This window comes from Lontra canadensis, unplaced genomic scaffold (genome assembly GCF_010015895.1).
Source record: "Lontra canadensis isolate GAN:19392208 unplaced genomic scaffold, GSC_riverotter_1.0 scaffold62, whole genome shotgun sequence".
In the NCBI taxonomy this organism is placed as follows: Eukaryota; Metazoa; Chordata; class Mammalia; order Carnivora; family Mustelidae; genus Lontra; species Lontra canadensis.
Genome location: NW_022631056.1, coordinates 4140372 through 4156752, shown reverse-complemented (window position 1 = coordinate 4156752; position 16381 = coordinate 4140372).

Here is a 16381-nt window from a genome sequence, read left to right as displayed (position 1 = left end):
AAAACAAAAACCACATTGGGTGAAGTAAAAAGGGGAAAGTCATGCACACTAACCTGTGATGCTGTCATAGTCATTTCTCTCTCCCAGCATCTCTGCTCTTCTCCTTCTTTATGGCACTATTTTTAGACAGACTTTCTTCCTATAATGGCTAAAATGGCTACAGCAGTTCCAGACCTTACATTTCCTCAGCCTTAAGGCCACTAGAAGAGAGTGTCTGCCTCTGTCTTGGAAGTCTCAGCAAAAGTCTTGCTCATTTTTGCCCTAGATTGGGTCACTTGTCTATTAAATAAATTAGCCTGGCCTGGGAAATGTGACGAGTTGAAGAGCTCAAGCCTGTGTCCAGTGTACCACCTGGGATTGGGGTGAGGCCTGAGCCAAAAAACCCACACAGCCTAAGAGTGGCAAGAGGTCCCGTCCTGAAAGGAAATAAGGTTATGCTTACCAACTTAGAGGGAATAGATTATTATGACTAACCAGAGTCAGTTGCAGTGCATTGTGCTAATATTTATTCAGCACACAATATGTATAAAACCCCTTAAATATCATTTATTTCTCCTCAAAACAACCCTGTAATGCAGGGACTATTATTATTCCATTTTTCCAAATGAGGAAGCTGAGGTTGAGATGTAACATAGACTCAGACTCAGGTGGTCTGACTTCAGTGGGCAAGTGATTAAATCAAAATGGCTCTAGGTATTACATTTAAATTCCGGGCAATAAGATGGGAAAGGTGGAGGCATAAGATACCTACTAACTGAATCAGTCCCTTTTTGTAAGGAATACAATAGCTTCCATGGAAGCCTTAAATAGTAAATGTCCACTTACATTCCATTAGCCAGAAGGAAGTCATATGTCAACCACTAGCTGAAAGACATCTAGGGAAATAGTTTGTTGTTTTTTTTTAAAGATTTTTATTTATTTATTTGACAGAGACCACAAGTAGGCAGAGAGGCAGGCAGAGAGAGAATGGGGGGGAAGCAGACTCCCTGCTGAGCAGAGATCCTGATGTGGGGCTCGATCCCAGGACCCTGGGATCATGACCTGAGCTGAAGGCAGAGGCTTTAACCCACTGAGCCGCCCAGGCGCCCCGGGAAATAGGTTTTTATGACTGGTTATTTTACTGCTCCAAAGAAAATTGAGGTTCTGCTTTTAAGAGGTAAGGAGAGGCTATTGGATAGGCAATTAGCAGAGATGATATTAACACCCATTTTTCCATTTATCCAATACTATGTAACCAACCACCCCAAAATCTAGTTACCTAAAACAATGACATTTAATTTGCTCACAAATCTGCATTTTCGCAGGGCTCAGCAAGAATAGGTTCTGTCTGCTCTACTCTGCATCCATTGGAGTGGCTCAGGGCTGAAGGCTAGAATCATGAGAGCTCAGTCATTCAGTCACACATCTGAAGGATTATGGCAGTTACCTGGCACCTCCACTGGGCGGTGACTGGAACACCTTCATGTGGTTCATTTATGTAGCTGCTTGGCTTCCTCACAGCATGGTGGCTGAATTCTAATGATAAAGGCAAAGTTCTATTGCCTTTTATGACTTAGCCTGGAAGTCATATGGTTTCACTACTGCTGTATGCATAGGCCCACCTCAATTCAAAGGAAAGGGACCTAGCATCATCATATTATAAGAACATGTGGGATGGGATTATATTGGTGCTACTTTTAGAAGATATAATCTGCCAGTAAGTGCTTATGTGTCATTATACTAATGTCTGAAAATGAATATTTCTTTTTTTTTGGTTTGAATCATTAATTAAATGTTTAATGCAAATATTTTGTTTTGTTTTAAAAAGATTTTATTTATTTATTTATTTATTTGACAGACAGAGATCACAGGTAGGCAGAGAAGCAGGCAGAGAGAGAGGAGGAAGCAGGCTCCCTGCTGAGCAGAGAGCCCGACGTGATGCGGGGCTCCATCCCAGGACCCTGGAATCGTGACCAGAGCCGAAGGCAGAGACTTTAACCCACTGAGCCACCCATGCGCCCCTAATGCAAATATTTTAAAAGAGAAATTGCAAACTAGAAAAAAACAATTCCCCTGAAAATATTTAATGTAAATAACTCCTTGAGATGGTGCTTTTTACAAAAGGTTTGTCAGAATATTTCATTTCCGCAAACATTAACCAAAGCATTCTTTTTCCTTCCTTCCCTTCTTTCTTTTCTAGAGTATTCTTTTTAAAAACAAAAGCTGGACCACGTTATTTGTCCTCTTATCATGTCTCAATTCTTCTCATTATAACTTAAATACAATAAAATCTTTTTATCAGGGTTTATGAGCTGGTTTCTTTCTTCAGTTTTTTTCTTCCCTTCATTGGCTGTGCTTCTGTCATATGACATGTCAGTTGTGCAAACATTTCAGCTTCTTTTATTCTTCTGGTCCTTTGTACATGCTGTTTGTTTCCCCAGGGGCTCTCTTCCTTCTGTGCATTGAAAGAACCCCCCATCATTCTCCACCTTCTTAGAAGGCCTTTAAATAGGTTATCAGCTAAGACGTTATATATATCAATGTTTATTTTTACTCATTTGTTATTTATTTCTCCCTCTGAAATGAAGCTTCATAGCTGTAGAAACCTCATCATAATCCAATGAGCTAGGTACTATTGTCATTGTCATTTTACTGATAGTAACTGAAGCCCAAGGACCTTTTGGGGAACAAGAATGTCCTGTCCCCCTCAAGGTCCTTCTAGCTGGACTAAGAATCAAATTGACATGAAATAGATTAGCAAGAGAAAATAAAATGTAATAGTGTATGTACAAGGAATCCACACAGACGTGGAACTTGCAAAGACAGGCAGTAAATCATCTTGAATTAAAGAGAAGGAATTAGGGGTCTGGGACTTCAAAGGGAAGGAATGCAATTCTCAAGAAGAATGAAAAAAGAGTAAATCTTTGGTAAACATGTTTGCTGGGCCACTCAGAAGCAATGGATGAAGAAAGGACTTTGACCAAACAGACCTTGCGAGTTTCCTTCTTGTCTACCCTACCTCGTTCAAATCGTAATGTAGTTATCTATGGTGACAGCTCTCTTTCTGAAACAGGTCCTCTACTTAAATTCTTTTTAAGCAGTTATAGGGGAGGTAAAGAACTTTTCCTGAACCTGCTGGGTCTTAATTACTTTTAACTCTAAGTAATTTTTATGCCAAAGTGGCATATTTTGGGGGACCCATCCCAAACTTCTTCAGCCTGTTGGTATTAAGTAAGTGACAAAACCAGGCACTTGGACTACAGAAGCAATGCTCTGATTCACCGTGCTCTAAATGATTTGGTAAAAGAGAGAAAGCATGCATTAATTTGGCCTGTCATTGCTGATCAAGAAAGGAGGTGAGGCCATTTGAACAGAGCATTGAGTGATGGATACAGCTTTGTTGGATGGTGATGGGAAGACAGATCATAGATAGATAGATAGATAGATGATAGATAACAGATAGATGATAGTAAACATTTTAGATATTGTAAATATCACAGATGATAGATAGATAGATCACTTACTCTGAGTTATAAGCCAGTATTCTTCTAAGAGCTTTACAATATAAAACTCATTTAAACTTGCCTTGCTGGATAATAGTATCTTATTAAGAAAGAAAGAGGGATGGTGGTTAGTGACTTAATAGGGCAGTAATTGTAAAGGAAGATTGCCTTTAGGCTGGGAAAAATTACTAAGTGTGTTTAAGCTGAGAGGGAAGAGGCAGTGGAGAAGAGATGACTGACTGGAGAAAGAAGAGTTGGGGGAGAGACAGGACATGTACTAGAGAAAAACAAGAGGAGTTAAGTCAAATTACAGACAAAAGTTAGACTGGTAAGAGGATAGGTTTAAATATGGAGATGATTTCAGGCAGAGGAGATGCTAGGGAAATAAATGGCTTTAGTGTCAGATGGATTAGTTTGCTGAGGGTGTATGTAGCTAAAGTGGACGGATGACTGAAGGGACATGGAAAAGATTTGGAGCAACCTCTCTGAGCATCATGACAAAGAACAAAGAAAGGTGAAATAAGGATGGCCAGGTAGAGAGCATGAATCTATGGTGATGCCAAGTGGTACCATTAAGTGACTTTTCAAACAATGCACAGCAGTATACAATGGAACAGAAGTCCAGTTGTTGATAGCTGGACATGTGGATTCATTTGAAGGTCATGCTGGTCACGTTTTTTTAAAATATTTTATTCATTTATTTATTTGAGAAAGAGAGAGAGAACGAGCACAAAAACAGGAAGAAGGGGCAGAGGAAGAGAGAGAGAAGCAGACTCCCAATGAGAGGGGACCCAGGACCCTGAGGTCATGACCTGAGCTGAAGACATGCACTTAACTGACTGAGCCACCTAAGTGCTCCGCATTTTGGTATTTTTGATTGTTGCCTTGGGTTGGGTAAAGAGCCAAGTGAAGCTGGGAGGAAAGGATAGAATCATGGATCAAAGCAATATGAATTGAGGGTATGAGTACTAGACCCAGAGCAAGGAGACCTGTGTTCCAGCCCTCCTTCCACTTTCTAGAGGGTTGACCTTGGGTTGTCTCCCTTAGTTCCTTCATCTTTATAACAAAAGTGTTGAAGTTAATTTGCTCTCAAATTTGGCTATATATAGAATTACCTGGTGAAATTTTAAAAAATATTATTCTTGGTCCCTATCTTAGAACAATTAAATAGGATTGAGAGGTGCAACCTAGATATCTGTTTTTTTTGTTTTGTTTTGTTTTGTTTTTTTAGAGCATGTCAGGTGATTTCTTTTTTACTCCAGCTTTTTTTTTTTTTTGATAATTCATGGGCCATTACATTGCATAAATTTAAGGTATACAACATGATGATTTGATATATATATATTGTGAAATGGTAACTGCAGTAGGGTTTGTTAACACATTTATCATCTCAGTTACCTTTTTGGTACTGAGAACTTTTAAGATTTACTGTAAGCTGCTCTGAAGTACATACTACATAACTATAGTCATGCTGTACATTAAATTTCTGTCATCTTATAACCAGAAGTCTGTATCCTTTAACCACCTTCACCCATTCTCTGCACTTCCTACCCCTGTCAACCACTCTCCTAATCTCCGTTTCATTGAGTTTTGCTTTTTGTTTTGGTTGTTTGTTTTTAGGTTCTAGATACAAGTGAGATCATACAATATTTCTTTCTTTGTCTAACTTATTTCATTTAGCAGAATGACCTCAATGTCCATCCATGCTGTTGCAATGCCAAGTGATTTCTGTTGAGTAGCCAGAGTTGAGAACCACTAAGGTAGATGACCTTTAACATTTCTTCTCTGTTCTGTTTGACTAGAGGTCTCAATGAAGGCAAAAGCAAGTTCAGTTATAGTGAATGAGTGAGCATGTGGGAAAAATAGGTCAGAAAATGAAATTTCAAGTTGATGATGAGGTTTGGAGAAAGGCCCTCCTTGTGGGTGGTCTGTAGTACCTAGTGTTGAATTTTGTGTTGGCACAGAAAGAATTTATTGATTAAATTTCTCTTAGGGCCACTGTGCAAAGAGTCCATAGAATAAATGCCGTAGTCGAACAGTGGATGACACATGGGTTCTAGACTGTGCAGCAGGCTATAAACAGCCTTATAGACCAGGCTGATACCATTTGGTCAGCTGGGGCCTCAACTCAATGGACACTGACAGAACCACAGAATTTTGTTAGCTATTAATTCCTTTCATGCTTTTCATGGCTGGCACCCTTTAGTCTAGAATGCAGGCTCTTCAGGCATTTCTTTCTATTTTCTTCTCTATCCTGTGTTGTGCTTTCCCTCTCTGAGTCATCCTCTCCTTGCTTCCCACTGCTGACCTCTCTCACAACCCTTTCTACTGCTTTCTGGAAATACTCTATTCTCTACAACATTCTCAATCTCTTCATGGAACTCACTGTATTCTTGTTCTAATGTAAAGTGGGCTTTTCCTTGACATCATCACTTCTCAGGCAGCTTTCTTTAAAGATGCTAGTCATTCTTTTTTCATTTGAATCTCAGGGACAGGAAGTGATATTCATTTAGACTTTCACTTGTACTTCCAAATCTTGACTCTTCACTCATGTCCTCTTTCTTTGAGTTGTATGATACTGCATTCTAACACCCGTTACCCTTCCTCAACTAATCTGGTCACTTACATGATTACTGAGGACTATCACAAGTGGTTCCTCACAAAAAGAATGTGAAATGGGGGCACCTGGGTGGCTCAGTTGGTTAAGTGACTGCCTTCAGCTCAGGTCATGATCCCAGAGTTCTGGGATTGAGCCCTGAATCGGGCTCTCTGCTCAGCAGGAAGCCTGCTTCTCCCTCTCCCACCACCCTGCTTATGTTCCCTATCTCACTGTGTGTTTCTCTGTCAAATAATAAATAAAATCTTAAAAAAAAAAAGGAATGTGAAAATGAAAACTGTCTTCCCCCCTTTTCTTCCAGGTCCCCACTAACTCTTTCTGGAAGGAACTGTCACCACCAATTTTTGGATATCCTTCCAGAGATATTTTATGAAAACAGAATAATATGTTTTTATGTATATGTGTGCATATTTATGTATAAATTATTTCTTAGAAATATACAAGTGATAAGATTTTTTAAAAAGATTTTATTTATTTATTTAACAGAGAGAGCAAGAGACACAAGCAGGCAGAGCAGCAGAGGGAGAGGGAGAAGCAGGCTCCCCACTGAGCAGGGAGCCCGATGCAGGGGTCTCATTCCCAGGACCCTGGGATCATGACCTGAGCCAAAGGCAGTCGCTCAACTAACTGAGCCACCCAGACACCCCTACGAGTGATAAGATATTATAGACACTGTTCTGAAAACTTTTTTTTTTGCTTAAAATATTTTAAATAATTTTTCTTATTAGTACATACAAATTTTACTTCTTAAAAAAAAGTCTTCTGCCATTTCAAATGAAGCTACTATACATAACATTTTACCTATGTCATCTTTTATATTTGCAAGTTATTTGTGGAATCAGTTCCTAGAGGTGAGATTGCTGGGTCAAAAGTTATTTGCTTTTTTAATGTTGTGGTAGATATTGGCAAAATTGCTGTCCATAGGCTGTGTGCTAATTTATACACCCATCAGTGATGTTTCAGAGTCAGTGTCTCATTATCCTTGCCAACACAATATTTAATTCTTTTTTTCCTTTGCCAGTTTGATAATTGAAAATTATTTTATTGAAGTTTTAATTTGTGATTCTCCTACTTTGAGTGAGAATGAACATCTTTTCAAATGCTTAGCTCTGTATTTCCCTTTCTGTGCCTTATTAACCATATCCTTTGTCTATATTGTGATACTGTGATTCATAGTAAGAAATATATGTTTTGGTTTTCATCCCCATTTCTGGCACAGAGCTATGTATGTATATATGTATGTATTTATAAGATTTTATTTATTTATTTGAGAGAGAGAGAGAGAGAGAGAACACGAGCAGAGAGGAGGGGCAGAGGAAGAGGGACAAGCAGATTTCCTGCTGAGCCGGGAGCTCGACTCAGGGGTGGGCCAATCCAGCATCCCATAACCCCTGGACTATGACCCTAGCTGGACCCTAGCCAAAGGCAGATGCTTAACTGACTGAGCCACCCAGGCACCCCGGTATAGAGCTTTTTAAAACTGTGGAATTGAGTTTCCTAAGTAATGAGAGTGGTGAAGATGTCTTTTGTTATGTCAGTGAGGTGATTTTGGACCCCACCTAAGGCTGGGGGCTCATTGCTAGGAGAACCAACCATGTGATTAGAGGGTTGACACTTTCAGTCCCATCCTCCTGATCTCTGGGGAGGAGAGGCGTAACACAGGTTGAGTCAATCACCAATGATGAATGATTTCATCAATCATGCCTATATAATGAAGCCTCTGTAAAAATCCAGAAGCAGTCAGTTTGGAGAGCTTCCGGGTTCATGAGATAGAGAACTCTTGCATGTGCCACCATGCGGGGCCCCAAACCTCACTAAGACCGAAGAGCCTTTGTTCAGACCTCACCCTCTGTATCTCTTCATCTGCTTGTTGATTGTATCCTTTAATATCTCTTGCAATAAACTAGTAATCATATGGGTAAATGGGTTTATGAGTTTTGTGAGTTGCTCTAGCAAATTAATCAAATCCAAGAACAGAGTTGTGGGAACTTCTAATTTATACCTGATCAGGCAAAAGCATTGTTAACCTAAACTTGTGATTGGTATCTGAACTGGAGGGTAGTCTTGTGGAACTGAGCCCTTAACCTGTGGAATCTGTTGTAATCTCTGGGTGGTGTTAGAATTGAGGGGCGCCTGGGTGGCTCAGTGGGTTAAAGCCTCTGCCTTCGGCTCGGGTCATGATCTCAGGGTCCTGGGATCGAGCTCCGCATCGGTCTCTCTGCTCAGCAGAGAGCCTTCTTCCCTTCCCCTCTCTCTGCCTGCCTCTCTGCCTACTTGCGGTCTTTGTCAAACGAAGTCTTTAAAATCTTTAAAATCTTAAAAAAAAAAAAGAATTGAGTTAATTGCAGGACATCTAGCTGATGTCAGAAGATTGATTGGTGGAGTGGGAAAAAACAGCACATGTTAGAACGGGGTTCAGAACCCTTACCTATCTTCTTACTGTTTTGTTGCAGGTTTTTACATAATGAAGAAAATAGACCTCTAGTGATACATGAATTGAAATATATTTTTTTCTAGTATGTTGAATAGTTATTTGGGTTTTAATGTTTGTCGTATAGGACAAATTTATTTGCATTGCTTACTAATCTCTCCATTTAGCTATCTGTATTTTATGTCGTGCCTATACTTTTCCTGTCTTGAAATTAATTTTAAAATTTGATGACTGGGGCACCTGGGTGGCTGAGTGGGTTAAAGCCTTTGCCTTTGGCTCAGGTCATGATCCCAGGGTCCTGGGATCGAGCCCTACATTGGGCTCTCTGCTTGGCAAGGAGCCTGCTTCCCCTCCTTCTCTCTCTGCCTGCCTCTCTGCCTACTTGTGATCTCTGCCTGTCAAATAAATAAAAAAAATCTTTAAAATTTGATGACTATAGCTAATAATACTATATTGCATATTTGAAAGTTGCTGAGAATAGATCTTGATAGTTCTCATCACACACACAAAATACTTCATAATCATGCATGGTAACAGACATTGACTTGACACTGTGATCATTTTGCAATATATAAAAATACCAAATCATTATTATGCTGTATACCTGAAACCAATGTAATGTTTTATGTCAATTATACTTCAATTTTTAAAAAAAAGAAAAAAATTCACATTTGTTTTGGTAGAAAAAATACTTGACATATATTTTATTATTTTAAAAATTAAGGAGCTTCTCACAATTCCACTTAGAGTGAATTTTGTCAATAAAGGTGGACTAAGAAAAAAAAAGTTTTTGTTTCTTACAGTACTTCAATTTTTATATAAAAAGTTTTAGTCCATCTAAAATCCTAGTCTTTCTAACTCCTGCCACCATCTTGGATCACTTTCAATGCTAATGACCTTTTTTTTTTTTTAAATATATTTTTTTTTATTTGTTTATTTTGAGAGAGAGAGAGACAGAGTGAGAGAGAGCATGAGAGGGGAGGTCAGAGGAGAAGCAGACTCCCCATGGAGCTGGGAGCCCGATGTGGGACTCAATCCCAGGGCTCTGGGACCATGACCTGAGCCGAAGGCAGTTGTTTAACCAACTGAGCCACCCAGGCACCCCTAATGACCTTTTTAACCTCCTTCCCACCACAGTCCTTGATCTTGATCTCCTCTGCTCCAACAGTCACCTCTTCCCACTTCTCAGCATCATCTCCTAGAGCTTCTGGAAAAGGGCTGTGAGACCCTTCTCCTTTTCTGAAAACTTAAACCTCTCAGTTTCCACTCCTCATCACAATCCCTTATCCTTTTATGTTTCTTACTATCCTAATTTGACTACAAATTCATAATAGTTTCCTGAAGACTTCTGACCCTTGACTCCTCCTTTTTTTCTCATATTATCTGTCTCTCCTAGGCAGGACCACACAATGACTTTCATGGGACCTGGGTGTTTTTGCCTTCATAGGCCCCTTTCTCCATTGAAAAAGAAAAAGAATGGTATGTTTTACAATTGCACCTATAAAAAGTAAATATAACATTTTCTTTGGCCTGAAAGTTTTTCTTTTCTTTTTTTAAGGTTTTATTTATTTGACAGAGAGAGAGCGCACGCATGCCGACAAGCAGGGGGAGCAGCACAGGGAGAGAGAGAGGGAGAAGCAGGCGCTCTACTGAACAGGGAGCCCAATGTGGGGCTCCATCCCAGGACCCTGGGATCATGACCTGAGCCAAAGGCAGATGTCCAAACAACCGAGCCACCCAGGCGCCCTGAAAGTTTTCTTCTGATTCAAAAAAGAAATTAAAATATTTCTAAAACAAACAAAGAAACAAACAAACAAACAAAAAAAAAACATTTCTGTGGACCCTGGACTGTGTGTCTAAAGTATCAGTCAGCCCTGGTCCTAGGCACTGATTTACTGCTTAACCACTTTCTTGGCACCACCCTCTGCTCCCTTGCTTTTCTGTTTATCCGCACTGCTGAACCTCAAACTTATGCCTCTTTTGCATTCTACTAGAGAAAAATCATAAAGGGGATTGATGCCATCACAGATTTAGGTCTATGACATGAATTGGGTGCTTGACAGTGTGTAATAATTTTTCTACATGACCCTGATCAATTCTCTCTTTCATTCTTCATATTAGCTATTCCAAATCATTTAGCATTTTATTTTATTTTATTTTTAAAGATTTTATTTATTTATTTGACACAGAGAGACAGAGGGATCACAAATAAGCTGAGAGGCTGGCAGAGAGAGAGAGAGGAGGAAGCAGGCTCCCTGCTAAGCAGAGAGACCGATGCGGGGCTCGATCCCAGGACCCTGGGAACATGACCCGAGCCGAAGGCAGAGGCTTTAACCCACTGAGCCACCCAGGTGCCCCTCATTTAGCATTTTAATTAACTAAGAGAAAATAAAGCTTAAACTTTTAAAATTCCCCCTTCTTCTGTGTTCCAATTAGCCTTGACTGGGTAACAAAACACCCCAAGATTTAGTGGCTTAAAAGAATTATTTTTCCCTTAAGGTTATGTGGGTTGGTGGGCACAGCTGAGCAGTTCTCATTTTGGGTGTCTCATATGATTGCAGCATGAAAAAAGACACTCAACTTGGCCCATAGATAGTTGAAGAGATGATTTGGCTGGTTGCCCAAGATATCTCTTCCACAAGGCTGGCAACTGTTGTTGGTTGTAGGCTAAGAGCTGGCCTGGGGCTGTTGACCAGAGCACCAATGTGGGGCCAGCCTATCCAGTGACTCTGTATGGTGCTCACAACATGGTGGCTAGGTCTGAAAAGGAGTGTCCCAAGATCTAGTGTTCCAAAATGTGTAACAATGCCTTGGAGGTCCTGGAATGTCAGTTGTATTGCATTCTATTGGTCCAGCAAGTCATTAAAAACAGCCTAGTTTCAAGGGTAGGAGAATGACCGTCTTTGGATAGGGGAATGACATGGTCACATCATTAAAGAACATACTGATAGAAAATGGTAATCTGCCACATGCTAATGCAAAATTAGTTGCCTCTATACCCATTTTTATTGTTTTATTCCCATCTCAGAGGAAGCAGTGTCCTTGTATCTTTCATGCCTGATCTTTTAACATAGCCTGTTCTTAGCCTTCCCAACTCTTCAGAGACCTCATTTTATCAAGTTTCTTCCCTCTTGTGTGTTCTGTCTTTTGCCTTTATTGGTTGTTTTCTTATGAATATCCTCAAGTCTCCCCCTTAAGAATAATTGAGTTTGGGTTTATATTCTACTCCAGATAAACATATATCTGTTTCTATATGCAAACATACTGTTTGAAAATTGGATCTATCCTTATTAATTTTGTCTTTTGAGTTCCTATTCACTGCTTGATCTACTAGATATTGGATATGGACTGCCAACCCTACCACCATGTTGAAATCATTCTTCTTTTTGTTACTGAAGACTTCCTAACTGCCCAGTATAACAGACACTTTAAAGTCTTTACACTTTTGATAATATTTAAAGATACTGATCACTCCCTTGTTCTTGAGACTATTCATGGGCTTTTATGATTCCTTCTCTATTGCTTTTCTATATGACTTCATGGCACGATATAAGTGGTAAAGTCTTAAAGAATGAAAATAAGAAATAGGATAATATGTTAATATCCTATGCTTCTATTACAAAATGCCACACACTTGCTGGCTTAAAACAATAACAATTTATTCTTTTTCAGTTCTGGAGGCCAGAAGTCCAAAATCGGTACCACTGGGCTGTTGTTGGCAGGGCTGTCCTCCCTCTGAAGGTTCTAAGGGACATTGGAACATTAGGATCCTTTTCTCTTCTAGCTGCTGCTGCTGCTGCTGCTGCTTCTTTTGATTTTATTTATTTGAGAGAGAGAGCATGAGCAGGGGGAGGGGCAGAGGGACAAGAACACTCCGCACTGAGCACAGAGCCTGATGTGGGGCTCGATCCCAGGACCCCAAGATCGTGACCTGAGCTGATGTCGGATGTTTAATTGACTGAGAGCCACCCAGGTGTCCCTCTCTTCCAACTTCTGATGGCTACTGTCATTCTTGGCTTGTGGCAGCATCACTCCAGTCTTCAAGGCCAGCATCTTCAACTCTCTCTGTTTCATCTTCACACTGCCTTCTTTGTGTGTATGTCAAGTTTCCCTCTGCCTCTCTCTTGCTAAGAAACATGTGACAGCATTTAGAGCCCATACAGATAATACAAGACAATCTCATCTCAAGACTCTTAATTTAATCACATCGACTCCTTTTCCAAGTAAGGTAGCATTTACAGGTTCCAGGGATGAGGGCATGGATATGTTTTGCCATTCCATTTGTTAGCCTATCATAGAGGGCGAAGAAAACTGACCTAGTAATTCAAAACCTTATGGAAGGTCATGGATAATTGACAAAGGTGAGTCTCTCTAATATAAGTAATAACATAAATTTCAAAAGAATAATAGAAATTGTTGAGGCTGTTTTGTTGTTGCTGTTTTGTTTGTTTTTCTTGAAGCTGAAAACCATAGTCTGGAAAAAGAAAATGGCAACTCTCTTGCAGGTTTAGGACTAGTAGAAGGAAACAGCCCTCGCTGGAATTGACTGCAAGGGAAGGAATCAAGAGAAAGCTAAATTTCAATTAAGATAAGAAAGTGAGGGGCGCCTTGGTGGCTCAGTCATTAAGCACCTGCCTTTGGCTCAGGTCATGATCCCAGGGTCCCGGAATCGAGCAGTGCGTTGGGCTCCCTGTTCAGCGGGGTGTCTGCTTCTCCCTCTCCCACTCCCCCTGCTGATAGTCCCTCTCTCTCGCTGTCTCTCTCTGTCAAATAAATAAATAAAATCTTAAAAAAAAAAAAAAGAAGGTGAAAGAAGCCTTAGATGAGAACCTACCTGGACATAACAATAATAACATTGTGAAGACATGTTAGTATGGGGAGAGAGCACTATAAATGCATCTGAAATAGAATTTGTTTCAAACTAGCTATGGTAGCACAACCCATTTATCCTGGTTTCCCTGTTACTGTCCTAAAATAGATACTGAATTAATTAATTATGGCTTGTCTAGAAAGACTAAAATTCCAGATAATACTGCTTGACTATGTGCTTATTCAAGAACTTTAATTAAATGGAGTTAATTCAATGAATGATCTAGTGAACACAATGATCTTTAGGAGAACTTGCAGTCTGACGTTCCTAGGTGGAGAACAGTTGTCCGAGAAGACTCGTTTGAGTATTGACTTATCAAGGTAAGTGTACTTGCTTGCATAAAGTCAACCACATATGCAGCTCCTTGAATCTAATTTATATACCATTTTCTTCTTTATTTCCAACTAAAATGGTAAGAATTAAAAAAAAGCAGTCAGTTGTTAATTACAGTAATCTCATATTTCAAATTACCATGAATTTGCTTTGGAATGTGGGAAAAAGACTTTCAGTGATAGACTGAAATTCAAAAAGAATGAAGGCAAAAATGTATCATAATTGCTCCTGAAACAGAGACTATTGATTTCTTTCCCATCATCTTATCAAACAGACAGTGAAGGGAAAAAAGTACAAGTTCAAAGGATTCAGCTACTCAGGTATTGGGCAGGAACTTTGAGTGAAAATTTCAGCCTCATTAAAAACATTTAAAGGAAGCAGCTTGTCTTCATGTAGAATCATTATTCTCAGGTCGAGTTCATCCTCTGGATTTCTCCCTTCTTCAGAAGGGTGCATTCTGTGCAATTTCTAAGAAGTGCTTCTTTAAGGGGAGGGATTTATGTTAAGTTGGTTCAGAAGAGGTAGACAATTGTGGAGCCTTTTTAATGGACTACAAAAGACTGTCGAGTAATTAAATAGATTTCTTTTCCCTTAGACTGTTCCATGGTTTTAAAAACACTCCACTGAGCATGTAAAATCAATTTCCATTACTGGCCTTGACCTTTGCAGTTTTATAAACATGTTTTTTCCCTGGGTTTGGAATGTGGTTCAAAGGCAATAGTAGAAGACTGGAGAATAAGACAGGTCATTGTAATAAAAGTTACTGCTTTTACAATGAAAATCTTTTCACTCAGGCATTCATTCAACTGTGTATATTATGAATACAATTCTGTAAATATCTATTGTATATATTTATATGTAGAGGTAGGATTTTAATTTTATTGGTCTAGAATTAAAAAAAAAAATCTTTGTTTTCATTGCTAAAGGTATTTTTCCTTTTCTCATTCCAAGGAAGTAGCCAAACCATTGTGTTCCTTTGCCCTGGGGACTTTGGATTGCTCAGTGGAAAGCAGATGTTGCCAGAGGACAGCTTCATTCCTTTTTTTATTTTGTTTTGTTTTGAAAGACTAGATCCATTTTGGGGACCCATTCTCTTCTCTGGAAGAGAAGAAAGATAAGAGCTTTGGCAGGGCGGAGAGGTATTGGGGATGGAAATAGAACCGGATATAAGCAAGCAATTCCTTGAGTCCCGAAGGAGGAAGGAGATTTAGGTGGTTTCCCAAAAAAGTAGCACAGGTCCTGCTTGTCAACTCCCAGTTGGGTTGATTGCTATAGGATGCTAGGGAGGAGGGACTCTAGGAGACAGGGCTTCAGGAATTGAGATGACAGAGACCCTCGTTCAAGTTGTGAATACAGCTTCCCTCAGGGACAGATCATGTGACCCAAACAATGAGCATATCAGGAGGGTCCAGTGGAGACCATATGCCTTTCTTTCAAAATTGTGGAGTGTGGAAGACATCCCCATTCTCAACCTTCGCATCACCTGGAAATGTGAATGGAGGAGGTCAGTCCAGAGATGACTGAAATGGAATTTCCTGCCCCCTGATTGTAGCTCTAAACAGCTTGATTGCATTTAACCAAAATAAAGAAATGTGCTATCATCTTACACCCAGAGTTAAGGTGAAATTTTCACTGCCCTTTATTTTTCCTCCATTTCATCTGTAAGATGGCAATTATTAAACTCACTTTGCAGAGTTGTTTTAGCATTAAATTGGATGACATGTGGAAAGTGACTGTATCAAATCATCTATGTTCAATAAATTATCACCAGGAAATATTTATATGTGTACATACTGTTGCAAGAATGGAATCAGGTGCTAGGTTTTCAAAGAAGCACAAGACATACTTCTGGTTCCCAAGGATTTTGTTATAATTAGAGGTGCAGATTAAGTATGTAGGACTATCTAGAAGTCCCAGGTTTATATCTCTAAACAAACATGGGGAGAAGCATAGGGAAATTGAATGGAAGAATTTGGAGGCAGGAATTACGGCGTAGAACTGAAACCTTCGGAAAGCTTAGAAGGAAAGATGGTAACCTTAGCCATGAAGGGAATTTGAGTCTGATGCTATCATTTGAGATTTTCACCAAGATATAAATAGCTATTCATGCAATATTTTGGACAGCAAGTTTGGATTTTTTTTTCCCATGTGGCTTTTCCCCCTCAATTTTTAAAAAAATCAAAGTTATGGGTGCACAAAATTTAAACAATAAAATAAGTCAACAGGGTAATACAAACCACCATCGCAAAGAACAAAAAACAACCCTTGGTCTTTCTCATCTATTTCCTTTTACCCAGAAGCAAACAATTTCAGCTCTTTTATTTTACTTTATCTTTTCTTTGGTGTATGACTGACCTTCCTGTTTGTCAGTATTTTTATTCTTGAGTTTTTTAAATTTCAGTCATTATCTACTAGTATATCCCATTTTGGATAATGGTGATTTTTCTTTAGTCTTCATGTCTATACCCCACTCTATCACATGCCTTTATTTATTTTTTCTCTCCATCTACTATATTTATTTCATAATTTAGGTTAGAGCAAAATTATTGCATTATGATGATGATGATAAATGCCATTCACAGCTATGCCTTGTAGAATGCAATGCTTTATACAAGTATGATTATTCCTCCCCCTCACAATTATGTTTT